Consider the following 21887-nt stretch of genomic DNA (forward strand, 5'->3'; position numbering starts at 1 on the left):
GCTCTTAACCATTAGACTACTCGACAAACACAGTCGTGCCATCACTGTGGTATCTCGTCTGGGCTTTGGCGGTAGTCTCCCAGCTCTTCTCTCAGTGGTCACTCTTGCCTCCCACAAAGCAGCTAGAGTGGTGTTTTAAAAACACAAACCCAAATAACGTCTCTCTCCTCCACTAATTTCTCACTGCCCTTGGAATAAAATCCAAAAGCCATAGCAAGGCCTGCAAGCCCCAGCATAATTTAAACCGCCCCCTTTCCTCTTCAGTTTCAACACGCCACGTTCACGCTGGCTCTTTACGTTCCAGTTGCCCTGGCTTGGCCTCCCTTCTGTCCTCGAACCCCTACACTGGTTCATGCTTAGGGTCTTCACACTCCCCCTTCCTGCAGCATGGGATGCTTTTCTCCTGGATCTTTGTATGGCTGGCTCCTTTTTATCATTTCAATCTCAGCTTAAATGTCATCTCCTCAGAGAAGGTCTATGGCCCAAATTATGAACACAGCAAATCAGATTTCTGTAAGACTCACAGATTTCTGAGAGTCTTTGGTGGCTCCCTCTAGCTTTATCTAGAGGGGAACATAAGACACACATATAATTCACATATATTGGGCTGACCAAAAAGTTCGTCCCTATTTTTCTGTAACGTCTTACAGAAAAACTCAAACGAACTTTTTGGCCAACCCAATATAAATACACACACACACACACACACACACACACACATACACACAGACATATATACATACAGGGATATAAAGCTAGGTAGATAGATATAGATTGTTACAGCTATAACATGTTATATATACATGTTATATATGCATATATTATATAAATATGTAGAAAGATTTTGTTGTTTATAGGAAGTGACTTTATTGTTTTGCATATTTGTCATTGAGCAGCATTTCTGTCCTGGTGTCATTAGCACTAATAAAACTTGTTTTAATTAAGTAACTACACCAAGACTTGTGTGTTTGTGTGTGTATATCTACACTCTAGGAAGAATGGTCTAAGGCAAGAATAATACACAAGTCCTTCACCGAGATCTTCCGTCATATTTCTGATTTCGTCCTTGCATATGGACATCCTTGAACTGTTATTTTTATTTATTTATTTATTTTTGCGGTATGCGGGCCTCTCACTGTTGTGGCCTCCCCCGTTGCGGAGCACAGGCTCCGGACGCGCAGGCTCCGGACGCGCAGGCTCAGCGGCCATGGCTCACGGGCCCAGCCGCTCCGCGGCATATGGGATCCTCCCAGACCGGGGCACGAACCCGTATCCCCTGCATCGGCAGGCGGACTCTCAACCACTTGCGCCACCAGGGAGGCCCTTGAACTGTTATTTTTAACAGATTTTTTTGGTATTATTTATATGCTATGTAATTCACACATTGTGAAATACAGTTCAATGATTTTTAGTTAATTTAGACAGTGTACAGCATCACCACTATCCAGTTTTAGAGCATTTCTATCACCCCATAAAAAGTTCTTATTAATTCCCATTTACAGTGGATTCCCATTCTACCTCTAGACTCAGATAGCCGCTGATCTGCTTTATCTCTATACTTCTGCTTTTCTAGGAATTTCATACAAATGAAATTTTACTAAATGTAGTATTTTATGTCTGGTTTCTTCCACTTGGCACAGTGTTTTCGGGTTCAGCTGTGCCGTTGCATATATCAGTAGTTTATTCCTTTTTATTGTGTGGATAAACTGCATTTTTATCCATTCACTAATTGATGGACATTTTGATTGTTTTGGGGTTTTAGCTAGCTATTACAAATAGTGCTACTACAAACATTTGAGTAAAAGTTTTTTCTGGGGACATATATTTTCACTTCTCTTAAGTAGATACCAGTAGTGTAATTGTTGGGTATATGGTAAGTGTATGTTTAACTTTTTAAGAACCTGCCTGTTTTCCAAAGTGGCCACATCATTTTACATTCACACCAGCAACCTGTGTGTTTTGAGTTCTCCATATCTTTGCCAGCACTTGGTATACTGTAATCTTTTTGATTATATCTATTCTAATGGGTGTGTTCTAGTATCTCCTTGTGGTTTTAATCTTCATTTCCTTAATGATTAATGACGTTGAGCATCTTTTCATATACTTATTAGTTATTTGTATATCTTCTTTAGTAAAATGAAAACCCAATTTTTACTTGCTTGTGTGTCTTATTAAGTTTTGAGTGAGTATAATATTTTAAAAGTTCCTTTGTTTGTGGCTTTCTTCAATAGCATTAGAATTGCCCCTTGAATGATGGTGTCATGGTCAGATAATGTTAATACATTAAGTGGCCTTGGAGATCATTTCTAGTATTTCCTAAAGTGGTGCTCCAGGGAGGAATGTCTTAGGAGCTGTTAAAAGTGTTCCTTGGTTAAGAGTTCCTTTGGAGAGCTCTATTTACTGTATCCCAAATCTTGGAGGGTCATAACATATGTTAGTATATTAAAGGCCCTGAGAAATTCTGCAATAACAACCTGTTAGCTCTTTAATCTAAGATCTTCTAAACTCACCTGAGCCTAGATCACATCAACAATTAAGTAAGACTAATGATAATAACATATTTATAAAGCAGAATTTTTCCAGTCTGTGTTCCATGGATCTTGTTAATAGATGAAAGGTGAAAAAGGGTATCCAGAGAGTTTAAATGATTTGTTCAACTTAGTGACAAAGTTGGTGGGTAGAACACAGATTTTTGGACAGCCACCCTAGTCCTCTTTCTTCACTGCTCCCTTGGGTTGCCACCAGCTACTGTCAAAAGCCAATAGAAAAGTAAACAAATGAAGTTGAAATATGTATGATCAATTCCAGCCAATGAGTTGACAAAGGATGCCTTCCAAAAGACCTCCTCTCACATCCAGCTGGTAGGGTACATGCTATTCTACTAATATGCTTCTTTTCCATAATCTTTTGTTTTCAAAGGTTAATCTTTAATTTAAAAATTTATATATTTTTGTATTTATATTTTTATATAGATAAAAATTTATATATTTATCTGTGAAGTAGGGTTAGGGAGACCTTAGTCTGAAGCTCCTTTAATAGAACTGATTATAATAGAGTAAAACATTGGGCCTTCCTCTACTTCCTCTTTTTCTTGCAGGATTCTTTGGTTTGTTATTTCAGTAACTACCTACTTATATCCAGGTATGTAACAGGCAAGGCCTTAGGGACAAGGAGAACAGCAGGGAACAAAGCAGAGTCCCTGTGCTCATGTGGTGGGTGTGAGGATAGAGACAATCAAGGAATAGGTAGATAGATGATGTTATGTCTGGTAGTGTTATGTGCTATGAGAAAAAAATAAACAGGGAAAGGGGAAAAGGAATATTAATAATAGAGGAAGTGATTTTAGTAGAGCCTTGGATGAAAGGAGGGTAATAGTCATGTGACTATCTTTGGGAAGAAGGTATAAAGCACATGAATGGAAAATGTAAAATCTTGAGCCAAGGGTAGGCTTGGTGCCCTTGAGGGGGGCTAAGGGGAGTGAATGAGAGGGAGAGTGGAGGAAATGAATGAGGTTAGGTGGGTCAGTAGAACCACAGTGGGGGATACAAAGAATTATAAGGTGCATCTGCTGCCCCCAAGGAGTTGATAACCCTGGAGAGTTGGGTGGTCATTGTTTAAAAACATGAAAACAACCTTTATGATTGAATTCAATTCCAAAATATCTGGTTTTCTACATGAGTTTTCATGGCACTGATTAATAGTTGCTCCAAAAAAAAAAAAAAAAGGTGGTAGGAAGGAAATTTCTAGATAATTTTGGGAATTGCTCACCACACACTCATCTTGGAGATTTACAATGTACATACCCACTCATCCCCAACCCCCAACATGCATATGGTTCTGAGACCTTCAGCAATGAAGAAATATCTTGACTTTTTAAAACTTCATGCATTTTACATTTTATTTTTGAATATTTTATTATTGAAATCTTTTTCTTCTTAAAGAATGTTTAGCAACATCCTGAGAAACTGTAGGGTGAGGCAATTTATTTCATAAATTGATGACTCTCTCCTTGGATGATCAGAATTCTCAGGGATTGTTTTCTGTGGTTTCCAGTAGACATATTCTGTTCTGTTCACAGAAGGTGCTAAATGCAGCACATTTAATATGCACTAAGTCCATGGAATTAAAAAGGTATAATTAGGAGTTTTCAAATTTTTATCTTTATTTAAAATTAGACAACTGACACTTTTTACTTTGAAGTACTCTCCAAATTTTTATCATGTCAGCTGTAAAGACCAAACTTAATAGAGATGAGAAATGTACAGTCTTATTAGATCCTGGCTCAACTGTTTGGATCCTCTAAAGTCTAGTCTTCTGATTTATGACTCATCTGAAACATAATAATTTAAAAAGTCCATCGTAACAAAATTGTTAAAATGCTAGATAAATTCCACTGTGGATATCAGATGAGAAATATACCTTCTATGAATGATATATTTCAAGATGCAAAAAAAGTGGAATTCACATGAAATGTTACGTGCTTCAGAATGAAATAATCCCTGATTCGTGCAGGGGGACCATAAACACGAATGTATGCACATTTATGGACACGAAACTGTGAGACTTGGCAGGTTGCCCCCATCTGTGATGGCTTTTCTGAAAAGGACAATAAAGTCCACCTGTTCGACTTCCATTAGACCTGCAAGTGTAAGGCAGGCCAACGAGGTCCTTAGCCTACCTTTAATATGTGACTTTTGGAAATTGGTCTCATCACCTTGAACCCCACATCAGAGGAAACACAACTACTCAAAACAAATTTGTCAGGAAAAGCAGACAAATGAATAAAAAGCCAGTTAACCAAGTCAATATCCTGCTTCCCTGCACAAGTACTTTTTCCTTGGGCATATGGTAATGGTCAGTGTGTGGTCTCTGCCTGATATTATGGAAACAATGCTTGTAAACAATTGGACTTTCATACTGGGGGCCTTGGGGAGGGTGTGCCTTCATATAGGCACCACACAGGTGGGTGCTTTTCTGAAGTCCTGCAGCAGAAAGAACACCATCCTGGGAGGGGGTAGACATGGATATTGAATAAGACACTGTGTTAAGGAGTTGTGTGAAATTAGGAAAGCCATACCTTCTCTCCTGGCTTCAGTTTTCTTGTCTGAAGGAAATTTTGAGTTCTGAAAGCTCTGTGACCCTACATTTTTTATGCCAAAATTATTTCCAGGTTATTGTTCCTTTCAATGGCTTTAAGGCCAAGTAAATAAAAATAATTAAGAAATTCACTTTGGCAAATGTTTCGCATTTTTATATTCAATATTGCATCTTTTGGAAACAAAACCCAAAAGCCTCAAATTATTATTTCACTATTTCTCACACTACACTTTTAGGCCGTACAGGAATTTCAGAGTACTCTTAGATATGTGTTGATCTCCCTGTGTTTATTTGGATAACCCGTTATACCAGCTCTCAGCAGGACCCAGAGATGGTTTACTTCTCCCATTTCTCCCAAATTGGGGCCACATGGCCTTCTCACTGAGTTCCTGTTGTTGGAAAATGGGATTTTAATCTATGAGATTTAATTGCCATCAAGGTTGGTCTGTTCTTCTACTGAAACCAGAGTCCACTTTTCTTAGTTCCAGCCTTTCCGAAAAGCCCACCTACTGTAATTAGAAGGGAGGACCTCTGTGCCTGAAATGCCTGTGCTCCCTGACTTAATCTGTTACTTCCCCACTTCCTCCTGATTGCTTGCATGTCGGCCACTTTCCCAACATCTACATTTGTGTTTTCACATTCTCCGTGTGTAAGAGAGAAAGAGAACCAGCATCAGTATCAGCGTCCTCTGACACATGTCTGCTTATTTGAAACACTGAGGTTAAATATCCAGGTGGAGAGAGACCACGATGGGAGGTTGCACGACAAGTTAAATCATTTTCTACGGAACATCGAGGAATCGTCTCAGTTCTTTGACTGCTTGGCAATTTTGTTTCACTGCTTCTTGCCTTCTTTTTCTGTTTTTGTAATTCTGTTTTACTGGCAATTTCTCAAGGTGAGTACACTGCTAGTCTTGGTGACATGTTGATTGTATTCAGGTCTTTAGGACAAGGAAAATTTCTTGTAATGTTCATGAGCTTGTAGATGTTAAGATGAGAACCTTCTTCTGCACTGCCTCATGTTTCCATGGTGTGGGAGTTGTGTGTTAGAGGAAAACCCCTATTGTTCACTGTCCCACTTTCATTGGTCTCCAGGGCATAAAGAGGGCCTTTCTGATGGGTTAGTTTGGGAGAAAGAACATGATAGAGCCCTTTCCTCCTCTCTCTCTCTGTTTCTTTGTCTCTGTCTCTCCTTTTTATATATCTGTCATACTGCAGACACCATGCATTCATTCTAGTCTACTGCTGGCTAGGGGGTTTGTATTTGCCCAGCTCCAGAGACCAGAGAAATGCACAATCCTGTTAAATTCAAAGGAGAAGTATCAATGCTTTCAGTCAGAACTTGAAAGCCACGTCCTCCCAAATAGCCTTGCTTCCTCCTCCTTCTTCTCTTTTTCTTTTTCATAAGTATTAAACCTAATATTTTGGTCTCCAAGTATCTGATTCCTGTGTCTTTCAGTTTTCTCTGAACTCTGGAGGGGTGCTTGGCCCTCAGTCCCCTTAAGTTTGGAGATGAATGGCTTCTTCTGCTCCTACATTTTCCATTTTTTAGAAGATTTTATTAGACTGAAAGAAACTTCCAGAAACTTTTTACAAATAGAAACTAGATTAGTCTTTCAGAATCAATTAAGACAAATAACAATGATGCTAGGGAAGTTTACTTAGCAACATAACAATCATCAGGATGGAATGATTTAATCATCTCCACCTAAAATGGAAATAGGAATAATGACCCAGCCTCAATTTTCAGAAATGTTTAAGTGAGTAAACATACGTCCTTTGGGGCTGCATTTTCCAGCAATCATTTTCTGTTTCTTACCCACCTGTACCACAGTAGGGATTAGTTGAACACTTTCAATACACATCCTACCCCACACATGCCATGTGGGAAATGCAGAGTATAAAGAACACAATTTCTAGCTTTCAAAACAAACATGAAAAGGGATATTACACAGCGTGGCTCTGGAAAATGGAGGAGCGTGTGTAATAGTTATGGATGTGTGCAGAATTGTGGATGTTGAATTGAATAGATAGAAAACTGGCTCAGGACAAGTGAGAGACAGGGTTTCAGAGGTGATACTTGCATGCCCAGCTGCTTGAGTAGGGCATTCTGTAATATTCTTCCAGGAGCATCCATACTATGTATGGATTTTGCTTTTAAATTTTAGCTTTCAGAGGCAAAAAAAAAATCCATACAGTATTGTACTTTAGTGATACTGAGATTGTTTGACCACTAAGGAAAAATGGCAGCTAATAAAGGTCTCCTAGAAGAAATTTTTTTCCATGAAGCTTTAAGTTGACCTGAAAAGTCTAACCTTTATTAAGGTGGAATCATTTTGGAAATAGAGGTGTATTTTCAGAAATTTCACTTGTTTTTCAAATGTTCCAACATTTCTTACAATTATGAAGATATGTATGAATGGAAAGAGTTTCCAAAAGCTTCAACTCTTCTCATAAATATTTTACATGGCAACTGATAGAATATTTTTCTTTCTCTGGTGCTCCTGGCAAACCTTTTTAGTCCCTGGAAAATAAAGCAGAGACTTAAAAAATTGGGGTAATGCCTTCTCTGGTTGTATAGGTCAAGAAGGGTTTATCCAGGCCATTTCTGATAGTAGCCCCTCCCACCCCCATGAATGTCTTTTTGGTTGGAGATTGAATTTTTGTCCTTGATTTGGCACCTCCTGTTCTGCTGGCAGGGACTCCTTCCTGTGCACCTGTGAGAGTGCTCAAGGAAGCAATTCACAGTTGTTCTTGGACTTCTTGGAGAATTCACAACAGCCTGATTTTAAAAACATGGGTGCTGGAGCACTGCCTGATTGTGAAATGTTTCTGAGGTGTTATTATGTTTTGCAAGGCCCGCATTTTAGACACACAAATAAATAAGAAGTTCAAAATGGAGCCATGCATAGGTAGAAAGAAAATATCTGAAAAGCAGTAATAAAATGTTGAAAGTAATAGGATGTGTGGAGAATTGTGTCTTGGACTGTCTTCTTTTATGATTTGGAAAAAAAATTACAGGGCTTAAGAGAAAAGTAGAGTAAATGCATTTATACTGACATTTCTCCAGCAGATTCTTCTTCTTTTTTTTAAATTGGAGTAGAGTTGATTTAAAATGTTGTGCTAGGGCTTCCCTGGTGGCGCAGTGGTTGAGAGTCCGCCTGCCAATGCAGGGGACGCAGGTTCGTGTCCCAGTCTGGGAAGATCCCCCATGCCGCGCGGAGCGGCTGGGCCCGTGAGCCATGGCCACTGAGCCTGCGCGTCTGGAGCCTGTGCTCCGCAACGGGAGAGGCCACAACAGTGAGAGGCCCGCGTGCCGCAAAAAAAAAAAAAAAAAAAAAAAAAAAGTGCTAGTTTCAGGTGTACAGCAAAGTGAATCAGTTATACATATACGTATATCCACTCTTTTTTTAGATTCTTTTTCCATGTAGGTCATTACAGAGTATTGAGAAGAGTTCCCTGTGCTATACAGTAGGTCCTTATTAGTTATCTCTGTTATATATAGTAGTGTGTCATTTGTAGCAATATGGTTGGACCTAGAGATGGTCATACTGAGTTAAGTAAGTCAGACAGAGAAAGACAAATATGATATCGCTTATATGCAGAATCTAAAAAAGAATGGTGCAGGGCTTTCCTGGTGGCACAGTGGTTGGGAGTCCGCCTGCCGATGCAGGGGACACGGGTTCGTGCCCCGGTCCGGGAAGATCCCACATGCCGCAGAGCGGCTGGGCCCGTGAGCCATGGCCGCTGAGCCTGCTCATCCGGAGCCTGTGCTCCACAACGGGAGAGGCCACAACAGTGAGAGGCCCACGTATCACAAAAAAAAAAAAAAAAAAAGAATGGTGCAAATGAACTTCTATACAAAACAGAGTCACAGATGTAGAAAACAAACTCTTGGTTACCCGGGGGGAAGGGATGGGGATTGGGATTGACATATCCAGCAGATTTCTTTACAGTCAACTCAACTTAAAGTCATGTATGTTTGATTGAAAAATAGTTCTGTATATCTGGCAAGGATGTGTTCTTCAAGGGAGCATGTATCGTTGGGAGAGGTGCACGTGGGATAGAGGAGGGAGAAGGCAGTATCCACTTGCAGAGAGATGGCCACTGGTGTGGAGGGCGTGGCTGATTGGCTCCCTAACATCCACTTCACCTCTGCCCCACTGTAGAGCTGCATCTGGTTTAGGTAGGATTGATCTTCAGCTCTAGTTTATTGGGCGGACATTGAAGGGCCTGACCCCAGAGTAATTCTGCACCACTGGCTGCTATAGTGAATGGTTCACAGGTGAGCGTATGATAAATAGAGTGACGCTTAGGTCACTTGTAGAATTAGAAGCATCTTCTAAATGGGTGGTCTATAGACGTGAGGCCTGGAATTGTTATAGCCATTTTGCTACCAAGAGAGAGGAAGCCAGCTTGAATACAACCCAGCTAAGACTAAGCCAACGAATGCATATTATTTTCTTGGTCACTGAGATTAGTTCAGAGGTGGACACAGGATTAGAATTGGTCCTTAAGAGAGAATATGATGACATTTGTTCAATGATTGAGAGGACATAATTCTCACTTCTTGTGTGTGATGTGGTTTGAGAATCTAAGGCCATTTTGCCTCAGGAAGGTGGAAGAAGGTGACCTGAAGCCAGATTCAGCACACGGAGGAGGCAGAGTCTGAACAACTGTAGAGAAATGGGGCTGACACCTTGATCAAACCTCTCCTGAAGGTTTTTTTAATTGAAATATATTTGACATACAATATTATATTAGTTTCATGTGTACAGTATAGTGATTCAACATTTGTATACATTGTGAAATGGTCACCACAGTAAGTATAGTCACCATCTGTTACCATACAAAGTTAAAACAATGTTCGTGACTTAATTTCCCATACTGTACATTATAGCCACATGACTTATTTATTTTACAACTGGAAGTTTGTACTTCTTGACCCCCTTCACCCATTTTTGTACTCCTGCAACTTTCCTTCTTTTAGGGAGGAAACAAACACCAGTTTGTTCTCTATATCTATGAGTCTGGGTTTTATTTTTTTGGTTTTGTTTTTTAGATTCCACATATAAGTGAAATCATGCAATATTTGTTTTTCTCTGTCTGCCTTATTTCACTCAGTACCCTCAAATTCCATCCATTTTGCTGCAAATCATAAGGTTTCTTTCTTCTTTTATGGCTGAGTAGTACTTCATTGTATATATATGCCACATCTTTATTCATTCATACCTTGATGCACACTTAGGTTGTTTCCATCTCTTGGCTATTGAAAATATACTGCAGTGAACATGGGATGCATATATCTTTTTGAATTAATCTTTTGTTTTCTTGTAATTGATACCAGTAAAAATGGAATTGCTAGATCATATGGTAGTTCTATTTTTAATTTTTTGAGGAACCCCCATACTCTTTACATAGTGGCTGCACCAATTTACATCCCCACTAACAGTGAGTGAGGGTTCCCTTTTCTCCACATCTTGTGACACTTGTCATTGCTTGTCTTTTTGATAATAGCCATTCTGACAAGTGTGAGGTGATATTTCATTGTGGTTTTTATTTGCTTTTCCCTGATGATTCGTGACGTTGAGCATCTTTTCATGTGTCTGTTGGCCCTCTGTATGTCGTCTTTGGAAAAATGTCTGTTCAGATCCTCTGCCTTTTTTTTTGTTTTTTTCTCGGTACGCGGGCCTCTCACTGTTGTGGTCTCTCCCGTTGTGGAGTACAGGCTCCGGACGCGCAGGCTCAGAGGCCATGGCTCACGGGCCTAGCCGCTCCGCGGCATGTGGGATCTTCCTGGACTGGGGCACGAACCCGTGTCCCCTGCATCGGCAGGTGGACTCTCAACCACTGCGCCACCAGGGAAGCCCCTCTGCCATTTTTTAATTAGATTTTTTTGTTGTTATTGAGTTGTATGAGTTCTTTAAACATTTTGGATATTAACCCTTTATCAGATACATGATTTGCAAATATCATCTCCTGTTCAGTAGATTGCCTTTTCATTTTGTTGATGGTTTCCTTTGATGTGCAGAAGCTTTTTAATTTGATGTAACCTGAAGTTTTTTGCTTTTCTCCACTTTGAGTTTTGTGAGCCAGTAATTTCTGTTACAAATAAATGAATGTTTGAGTTGGAAACATTAGTTGATTTAAATGAACTTGAATCAATGTTACTCCCTAAAGAGAAGATAACACACTATCCTTTTATATGCTATCATACATACAAAAATGCACATTACTTTTTTAGGTGTTCTAAGAAGAATATTCACGTACAAAGGACAAAGAACAGTAAAACATGCACATTTAAACCTACACCTTCACTATGTAGGTCAAATGCCACAGTCACTTAGTTTCAACTGATTTACTGGAGAAAACACAAAAGCATATAATAAGAATCAGATGTACTACAAGTTGCATATAACTAATTGGATTCAACGAAATCTTGGAGATGTTTCTGCTTGTTTTTTTGAGCAATCCAACAATTTAATCAAAATAGAAACGGTCTTCTTTCAGTCCAGAGCAACAAATGAAAAGTATACAGTACAACATAAGAAAACAATGCAATTTTGTTCAATTGAGAGACACACACACACATACCAAGAAAACTACAAACATATACACAAGCACACAGAAAAAATTACGCAATGACACACACACAAATAATTCACCTAAACACAAAACTAAACTATCTCATATGCTGAAGTCCATGGATACCAATGTACAAAGAAAGGGTATCTGCCTTATCTCAACAATTACAGTTTGCTCTAAGGTGACAACCCCAATACTTGAAATACCCAGTGGTTATTAAATTTATGATACTTTAATATTTTTATGTCTTTTCCTTCTTTAAAAAAAGCAAAGGACAAAGCCATTTTATAAAATTTTTCAAGAACCAAATCAAACTCTAATGTAAAACTAATGGAATTATAAAGTGCCTTGAACTTCATTTTTTTTTGTTTGTTTGTTTTTAATCTAAGACCACAAGGGGGTTTGAATAAAGGAGGAAGAAGACAGAGGGCTTCATAGGGTAAGAAAGAATGAAGACACAGGAAGAAGAGAATGAGAACTAGAATTGTTACTTAGCAAATGAATAATGAATAGGGCTTCCCTGGTGGCGCAGTGGTTGGGAGTCCGCCTGCCAATGCAGGGGACACAGGTTTGTGCCCCAGTCCGGGGAGATCCCACATGCCATGGAGCGGCTGGGCCCGTGAGCCATGGCCGCTGAGGCTGCGCATCCGGAGCCTGTGCTCCACAATGGGAGAGGCCACGACAGTGAGAGAGGTCCGCGTACCGCAAAAAAAAAAAAAAAAGAATAATGAATAAATTAGAGGGTCAGAGGAAAATGCATAGATAGTAGTTTCAGGATCTTTAAGTCTCATCATACATCATTATTATCATCAAGCAATCCATCAGTTTAGCTTCGGTCATGCTTATGTCAAAAAATCATTTGAGTTGGTCAAATCAGTTATATTAATATTTGCTTATCTTGATAAAGATTTAAATCAAAGTTTTTGGAATTGTAAAAGCAAAACCAAAAATTGTTCTGAAGATAATTGCATAACTGTTTTGCTCACAGCCCCATCTAAGGGGAAAATGCCCTGCCTACAGTGCCTATTAGATTGATTATCATGTTTTATACTCTGTCTGGGCCCTGTGCTCACAGATTATTAAACTAGATATGGGCATCTGATTCCAGGGTAGCAACACCATAAGCTCTCCAGCAAATCTGAGTGTGTTCTGGTGCTAGGAGACAACCTGGACCAATTAGATTTTTCCATCTCAGGGACTGAAATGAAGAAAGACAAAGGAATCTGTCAGTTGACAATAAAGCAGAAGCTGAAAAGTTGCTTTGAGGTGAACTTAGGCATCATAAGCAAAAGTTATGGGCAGCCAGAAGTATGAAGAAGCAGATATTTGGAGGAAGGACAGCAGGAAGCAGAGTGTGGAGGGTATAGAGTCCTGTAATCATAAAGCATAGTCATAGTGTTATCAGAACATAGAGAACCAGGAACTTCTGCTTGCTGGCATCCCTGGAGATACTGCGATCTCCCAATTCTTTCTGAGGTGGGGACCTATTACAGCACCTGTTTTGTGAAAGATCTAATTCCCTGGTGGTGCCAAGGGTATTTCTGTAATAAACTCCCCTATTACTTGAGCTAACTTGAGTGTGTCTCTTTCCCTCAAACCAGAGGAGTTGGATGAAATACTTCTCAACTCATTTTGAGCATTTCTGCCTCTAAGCCTTCGATTACATATAAGAATTAGCTGGGGAATTCGTTAGAAATATGGTTTTCTGGAACAGAACTTTGGAGATTCTGATTCGATGGTACGGAGAAAGCCCTGGAGTCTGTTGTTCTTTTCTAGTGTAGCTGCCAGGAGACTGGTATTTGGGAAGCACTGCATTGGCTTATGTTGCCCCTTTCCTGGGAATCCTGTAATCTTGTGGGCCTCAAACTTTTTGGTCTCAGGACCTTTTTTTCACTCTTGAAGATTATTGAGGACACAAAGAGCTTTTGCTTGTGTGCTTTATGTGCATCAGTATTTATGATATTAGAAATTAAAATTGGGAAATTATAAGTGTTTTTATAAATTCATTAAAAGTAATAAACCATTGTGGGTTGTTAGTTTCCTGGTCCTGGTGTAAAGGAATGGTTTAACAACAGAAATTTGTTGTCTCACAGTCCTGGAGAATGGAAGTCTGAAATCCAGGTGTAGGTAAGGTTGGTTTCTTCCGAGGGCTGTGAGGAAGTTCTGTTCCGTGTCTCTCTCTAACTGCTGGGGGCCTCAGTTGTTCCTTGGCTTGCAGATGATATTCTCCTTGTATCTTCACATCATCTTCCTACCTCTGTAGGAAATGTAAGAAATGCAAATGTTTGTCTGCCTTTGTGTCCAAATTTCTCCTTTTTATAAGGACACCAGTCACACTGGATTTGGTTTCACCCTAATGACTTCATCTTAACTTGATCATCTACAAAGACCCTGTTTTCAAGTAAGATCACCATCACAGGTATTGGGGGTTAGGATTTTTTGGGAGACACATTTCAACCCAGAACACAAGTTAACAACAACAACAAAAAACATATTTTGTGAAAATAAGGATATTTTCCAATATAAAAAAATTTATTGAGAAAATAGACATTGTTTTACATTTTTATAAATCTCTTTGATATCTCATTTAATAGAAGATAACTAAATTCATCTTCCCAATTTGCTGGGGTTTCTTGTTTTAGTTGAAATATGTGCAGAAAATCTGATCTCACACAAAAATACAGTTGGAAAAAAGAGTTATTTTAAAAGCCTTTTAAGGTAATTGTGCATAATTTTCTATGATACTATACTGAAACTTGACAAATCATAGTTTCATAAAGTTTATTGTTATGTGGAATTTGAAACCAGAGCAATAAAATTTTCAAACTTTGTTACATCAGAATTCATTGGCATCTCTTGCAATTTGAAGGGTTCTTTTACCCATGTGTGATTTTGTAACATCACATAATGATCATTTAAAAAATATTGGTTTCCTGAATTATGTAGATTTTCAAAATTTACAGTGGAAAACTCCACTGTATTCATATGAGAGAATGAGAAAAAAGGCATATAAAGTCTTAGGATTGTTAGGAAAATATTTTTTTACCTCATGGGTCATCTGAAAGGGTCCCAGGGACCACCATAGGTCCCCAGGCCACACTTTGAGAACTTCTGTTCTAATTCATTCTTACTTGAGGAAATTCTCCCAACATTTCAAGTACCACCTTAAATTCTCTTCTCCCTAGTATCCTAACTGACCTCCCCACATAGATGGGATTACCTCTTCCTCTGTATGGCTCTATTTGTGTACTCATTATATAGTCTCCATGTGAGCTCCAGAGACTGAATCTTAATATATATTTTTATTACTCTAGGGAAAGAACACAGTGCCTTAAGAAAGATCCTTTCTGGTTTGAACTAGATCAAATTCATTACGTTGTTTTTTTGTTTGTTTGTTTGTTTGTTTGTTTGTTTGTTTGCGGTATGCGGGCCTCTCACTGCTGTGGCCTCTCCCATTGTGGAGCACAGGCTCCGGACGCGCAGGCTCAGTGGCCATGGCTCACGGGCCCAGCCGCTCCGCGGCATGTGGGATCTTCCCAGACCGGGGCACGAACCCATGTCCCCTGCATCGGCAGGCGGACTCAACCACTGCGCCACCATGGAAGCCCCATTACGTTGTTTTTATGTAGAATAGTTTTTAATAATCAAGGGAACCAGCTTTAACTGTTGCTATTTCCATTGTTTATTGTAAAGCAGACTTTCTCATCAATTAAACATTTTTTGACTTTCCTACCCTGAGATGGAAAATCGTTTGTAAAAATGTTGTTTACATTTATTTTCTTGAAATTGCACAAATGATGTACCCTTAAGCTTTTACATATGTCTTTTTCTCTCTCTAGATTGCTGTCTACCTAGCAAACTTCTACTCATCCTTCTTGATGCAAATCAAAAGTTACCTTCCCCAACTCCAAGAGACACTGTTCATCTCCTAAAGTAATTGCAGTCATGCTGTATTGTGCTGAAGTCCTTTTTGCAATTTTCTCTTAAAAGAGTCTTTCAAAGATGCTCAAATGGGCCAGAGAAAGAGATCTATTTCTCACGTCTGTTGTGTAGTTGGTAAGGGCAGGAGTGTTGTGTTATGTCACTCATATCTACATGAGTAGAAAAGAGTATAGTACCTCGGATGGGGTATTCCCAGCCAACTTAACAAATGATAGGTCATGTTTCAGTCAGAGCCCCACTGGTTTCCAGAGGCAGAACTTCAACTCTAACTCAAGTCAAATAAGCATTTATTTGTGAGTGTATATTGGTTGATTGGAAGGTTCACAGAATTGAAAAGCAGCTATACCACAAGCCTCAAGCATACAGGAACCAGGCCTGCTCCAGGGAATTCAGAGATTGGAACTGGGACCAGCATGCTTTCAGGACTTCATGACTCATCTTTATTTTTTTTTCTATAGACCAGCTTTCTCTATGAAGCTAGAACCATGGCTGCTACCTGGCAGCATATCTTACCAGCACTGTCATCTACAGGAAGGGACTTTTCTCCCAGAAACAACTGAAAAACCTCAGGACCATTAGATGGCCTTGTTCTGGATTACCTGTCCAATTCCTGGACAAATTATTATGACCAGGAGGGTGAAAAACTAGATTTGGCTCAGATTGGGTCATAGGCCAATCTTAAGGACAATTGTTGTGTCCAAGGAGGGGATTCATGAAAGAAGAGGGCAGCAATCTTTTGAAGCTAATTATTGGAACTGGGCCATAAAAGACTGGGGAGAAACAGTTCCCCTCCAAAAGATGGCAAGTTCTGTTTTCAGAAAAGAGGAGGAGTCCTAGATAGACTAATCATTAAATGTCCACCATAATAACTGGCTGGTCTGTCTTTACAGAATCCCCTGTGAAGACATTTGAAAATACCATGTTAGCCAGCCATGGCCAATTTAATCATGTTGTATGCTTTGGAGTATTGACATCAATGAATATATCTGTGACTGAATGAACATAGTTATTTAATAATTGTACTTTAATATTTCAGGTTACATGCTTTCCTAGTATTACAAATCAACACATCACAGAAAACTGTTATTATTTTCCTATGGCGAATAATGTAATGAGATTACATGAGCACTACCGGATTTTGCACAGAATTGACATTCACATTAGTTTCCCCAGGATTACTTTGGGCTGGCCATATAACATGGTCTTCCTAGGGTAGCTGTCACCCTGATAAGACCCTCAAGAGGCTTGAATGGGTGACCCAGAGCCACTGTGCCATTCAGAGGACTCTGAGTCTGTACTTGAATACCAAGCACAGGGCTAGGCACAATGGGTTGACTGCTCTCCTCAGAGCAAACCCAATGCCTAACTGCTTCACTCAAAATAATCCAATGTCATATGAATAAATCTCATGCTCCATTTTCACCTTACCCCTACTTTCTTATTTAGTTACCAATTATCCTTAATTTTCATAATTGCTTATCATTGTTGACAACCTAGTTTAATTCAGTGTACATAGAAGTCTCTCAAATATTTCTGCCCTCATCATTCTATTATAGTTGCTCTGGCTAAGATCCCCAATGTTGATCTCAGGTTAAATGTCAGAGGGTCCTCTTCCTAGGTTTAGATCTACATTAGATTTCCTGTATTAAACTATCTCATCCTTCCCTTTTTTTTCTTTCATAGCACTTCATATAATTTATAGTTATAGACATATGTTTATTTAACTAATGTCTTCTCTCTAACTCTAACCTCATGAAGATAGGTACCAGATCTTTGTTCATTGTTGGGCTTGATGTATTAGATGCTCAGAGAATATTTGTTCAGTGACTGAATGAATAAAAGAAAAAGTACCTTTTTGAGCCATATTCCTCCAGGAAATAAAATCTGCCTCATATGCAACAGGTAATTCTAAGTAATGGAGGAAAGGCACATGAAAAAAGAAATAGCAGGTAGCCCAAATACGAAGGCAACATAAGTTTTAATTTTTAAAATATGTCTTCAAAAATGGCCTGTGCCCTGTAATGCTCTTGAACATTGTCTGTGAAAATAAAGTGCACATGTTTTATATTTGAATACACGGAAGCAGGAAACGTCTGTCTCCCCACTGTGAGCACTCATAGGCTGGATGGTGGTGACTAAATTCTGCTCCCCTTGAGTTCTCTTTACTTTTCAGACCAAAGAGATTGACCAACAGAAGCCAGTGGTGTGACCATCTCCATGGACCGGTGCCCAAGGCTTTTTTTCACATATTGACCACCTCCGAGGGGAAGAGGGAAAAATACATTGAGTCAAGGGTCATTTGCACTGAAAACATCTTCCTTTCTCTGAACTCTAGCATGTGTTTTTCAGTTAAATTGGAATCATTTTTTTCAAAGGAAGCAGAAAAGCTATATTTGTTTTCCAACACTTCATCAACATCAAAGTATCTACCAAGTTCTCATCTGTGTGTAGCACTTTGCTACTTGCGTTCCAGCTTTGCCACTAATTAGCTGTGTAACTTGGGCATGTCATTTTGTTTCATGTAATTTTTGACTTTATTTGTGAAAAATTAAAAAAAGGTTGGAGTAGACTAAGGTCTTTCCAGATCTAACGATCAAGGAAGAAAAACAAATATCGTATATCTTGTGAGTTTATTTAATACAACAAAGCAATCATTTGCTCAAGGAAACTAGGAAATTCATTCACTTATTCATTCTACAGTCCTGCTAGACTTAGAGTGTAGTGAATAAGAACACTGACATGGGAGCCTGAGCTTGAATTCTGGCTTTGCCATCTCACTGACTCTAGGCAAGTTTCTTTACTTCTTCGTGCCTCATCACCTTCGATGTAAAGGGAGAACCATGACACTAGGACTTAACTTAAAGGATTTAGTGTAAAACATATCAGATGTTTAGAATATATAAAGATATTCAATAAATATTAGCTATCATTATTTATTGGGAACCGACTCGGTGCCAGGCACACTGTTAAATATTTGGGGTATAAGAATAAATAATGGGGCAGTTAGACTTTACTGAATCCAGTCAAGCCTCTTAGTGGTTCTTAAATCTGGTTGCACATTAGAATCACCTGAAGAGCTTGTAAAATTCCATCCTTGTATCACTCTGTGGGAATTGGGGCTCACAAACCAGCACAAATGCTGATAATCTGGCTACTGTTATTGTTGTGAGTAATAAGTGTCCTTCATCTCTGTCCCAGGAGTCTTGTGCCTTCTCCCAGCACTCATGGAACTGAAGCAGAGTGACCTGTTAGCTTACAAGTAGGATAAAATCTCAGACTCTTCATATTTTTTTAATACAATCTAGATCTAACCATGAGTTTATAGGAAATATAAGGGAAAGAGGACAGGGTAAACAACATTAAGAGGATATAATCAGCCAAACTCAGAATGTAGGAATTCTACAGAAGAAATAATCCAATTTCTTCGACAAATAAACAGCATGGTGGGGAAGGATGGAGAATTCTTAAAGAGACTAATATCAATCAAATGAAATGCATGAGCCTTGCACAGACCATTATTCAAGTAGAACTTGCCATTCGTTCATTCATTCATTCATTTTGCTGGGCTAGGAGCTGGAGATACAAAGACATAAGATATAGTTTCCATTCTTAAGAATATCATCATTTAAAAAAGGGAAGCAGACATGTAAGCAAATTATATAGAAACTGTGATAGACGTAAATACTGGATATAGTGGAGGAAAGAGGGACCATTAATTCATGGGACCTAGAGAAAAATTTAAAAAATGAATTCATGTTGGAGCTGATCCTTGAGCTTAAGTTTACAGCCACCTGGAATAGCTGAGATAAGAACACTGTATTGTCCATGCACAAAACACAATGAACTTGCCTTCCTCAGAAAGTTCATCCACACCCAGGATGACAATGATGTCCTGGAGGGATGCATATTCCTGTAGGATCTTTTGCACCCCACAGGCAACATCATAATGCTCATTGCCAACAACGTTGGGATCCATGATGGGAGAGGTGGAGTCCAGCGGATCCACAGCTGTATAGATGCCCAGCTCAGCGACAGCATGGGAGAGCACAGTGGTAGCATCCAAATGGGCAAAGGTAGTGGCAGGGGCAGGGTCAGTCATGTCATCAGCAGGCATGTAGATAGTCTGCACAGATATGATAGATCCCTTTTTGGTGGTGGGGATTCTTTCCTGCATGCTACCCATGTCAGTGGCCAGGGTAGGCTGATAACCCACAGCAGTAGGTATTCTGCCCAATAAAGCAGACACTTCTGAGCCAGCCTGGGTGAAGTGAAAGATGTGATTGATCAAAAGCAATGCATCTTGACCTTTTCTTGGTCTCTGAAGTATTCAGCTACAGTTAATCCAGTCAGAGCTACCCAGGCCTGAACACCAGGCAGTTCATTCATTTGACTGTACACCAGCACTACCTTGGAGGTAGCATCTGTTAAGTTGATAATACCAGACTCAATCATCTTATGGTATAAGTCATCGCCCTCACAGGTCCTCTCACCAACACCAGCACACACAGAGTAACCACCGTGGGCTTTGGCATCACTGTTGATTAACTCCATGATCAGTACTGTCTTGCCAACTCCAGCACCACCAAAGAGCCCAGTTTTGCCACCCTTGGCCTAGGAAACCAGCAGATCCACAAGCTTGATACCAGTAACCAGAATTTGCTGCTCAGCACTCATCTCCATGAATCCAGGAGCCTCAGCATGAATAGCGGCAAAGTGTTTGGTTTTGATGGGACCTCTCTCATCAATATATTCTCCAATGACATTCATGATTCTGCCCAAGGTCTCAGGGCCAACAGGAATTTTGATTGGTGCACCAGAACCCAAGACTTTCTGACCTCTAAGCAAGGCTTCTGTACCACCCATGGCAATGGTCCTTGCTGTGCTCTCACCCAAATGCTGGGCCGCCTCCAAAACCATACTGGTCTCCCTGCCTTGCACTTCCAGGGCATTTAGGATGGGTGGCAGTCCCTCATCAAATTGGACATCCACCGCTGCACCAATGACCGCCACAGTGTGCCCAGTGGTGGTGCCTGCCTTTGGCGAGGGATATATTTAAGTGGCATTGTCTCTGGCAGGCTGGAGTGGCTCACAGTAAGAGCTAGGCTTGGGGTAGCGGTGCTGAAGGGCTGAGTCCCTGAAAGGCCCCAGAGCCTGGGGCAGCGGCCACACGACCCACAAGACCCAACATGGCGGAGCCCTGGGCGGGGGTGGGGGTGGTGGGGGTTGGGGGGGTGGGGGTGGTGTGTGGAATGAAGAGCATTTGACTTTAACACCTCACCTCCCCATCAAGTGAGAAAAATCCCTGCTGGGTTCCTTGTCTCAGAAAAAAGTCTTTTAGATTGAACACAAAATGTGATGCTATCGTCTGGAGCAGAATGCCAACCCCTAAGTCCCTCGCATCTCTAGGTGGAGCTGAGATGCTGGGCGAATTCACAACCCTCACTGATGTGTTAAGGGCTTAGATCTCGATCAGTCATCCTAAGTTGTTAGTTGTAGAACAGTGTTTTTATGCTGTTGGGTTATATAAACCTGATTTCTTTATTCTGGTGTGTAAATATTATTTCTTGGTATAAATAATTGGTTATATCAATTTGCTGGTTTTACTCATCTGTAAATCCCGAGTCTCTAGAAAAAAAATATATACATAAAATTATTTGATGCATTTTTTTACAATCATATAATTTAGCCCTTTCAAGTGTACAATTCAAAGTTTATAAAGTAGCTTTATCAAGTTGTGCAACTTGTATCCACATACATCTGTTTAAGAGCATTTCCTTTGGGCTGAAATTTGAAAGATGAATAGGTATTTGATAGGGAGACAAGGGAAGAGAAAGATAATCCAGGGAAAGTGGAAAGGATGAGCAAACGACTACAATATTAACTAATTAATAGAAAATTAATAGAATTTTCATTACGTACCCAGCTAAGAGCTTTATATGGATTATTTCATTTACACCTCATAACAGCAACATAACAATGATGTAGGTAGTATTATTATAATAACCCTCATCTTACAGATGGGGAAGCTGAGGCACAGTGAGTATATTGCCTCAGGTCGCACCATTAGTGGGTGTTGGGATGGAATTGTAATTCAAATCCAGGTAATCTGACTGTAAGGACTACATCCTTTCTCATTCTGCTTTCCTGCTTGGAGGGTCCTGAGGTCTAAAAGCAGACTGGTATAAAGGAGCTTGAATGACTTGAGTGCAGGGGAAGTGGCAGTGGGCAGGAGCCATGGGGCTGCTGAGAGGGTGCTCCAGCTTC

At 39.8% G+C, this 21887-nt stretch overlaps 1 pseudogene; it reads right to left on the reverse strand.

Annotated features, from left to right (window-relative positions):
* Positions 1-5717: 5717 nt before the first annotated feature.
* Positions 5718-20811, reverse strand: LOC132494695 (ATP synthase subunit beta, mitochondrial-like; annotated as a pseudogene).
* Between the last annotated feature and the right edge of the window lie 1076 nt (positions 20812-21887).

Source organism: Mesoplodon densirostris, chromosome 8 (assembly GCF_025265405.1).
Source record: "Mesoplodon densirostris isolate mMesDen1 chromosome 8, mMesDen1 primary haplotype, whole genome shotgun sequence".
NCBI lineage: Eukaryota > Metazoa > Chordata > Mammalia > Artiodactyla > Ziphiidae > Mesoplodon > Mesoplodon densirostris.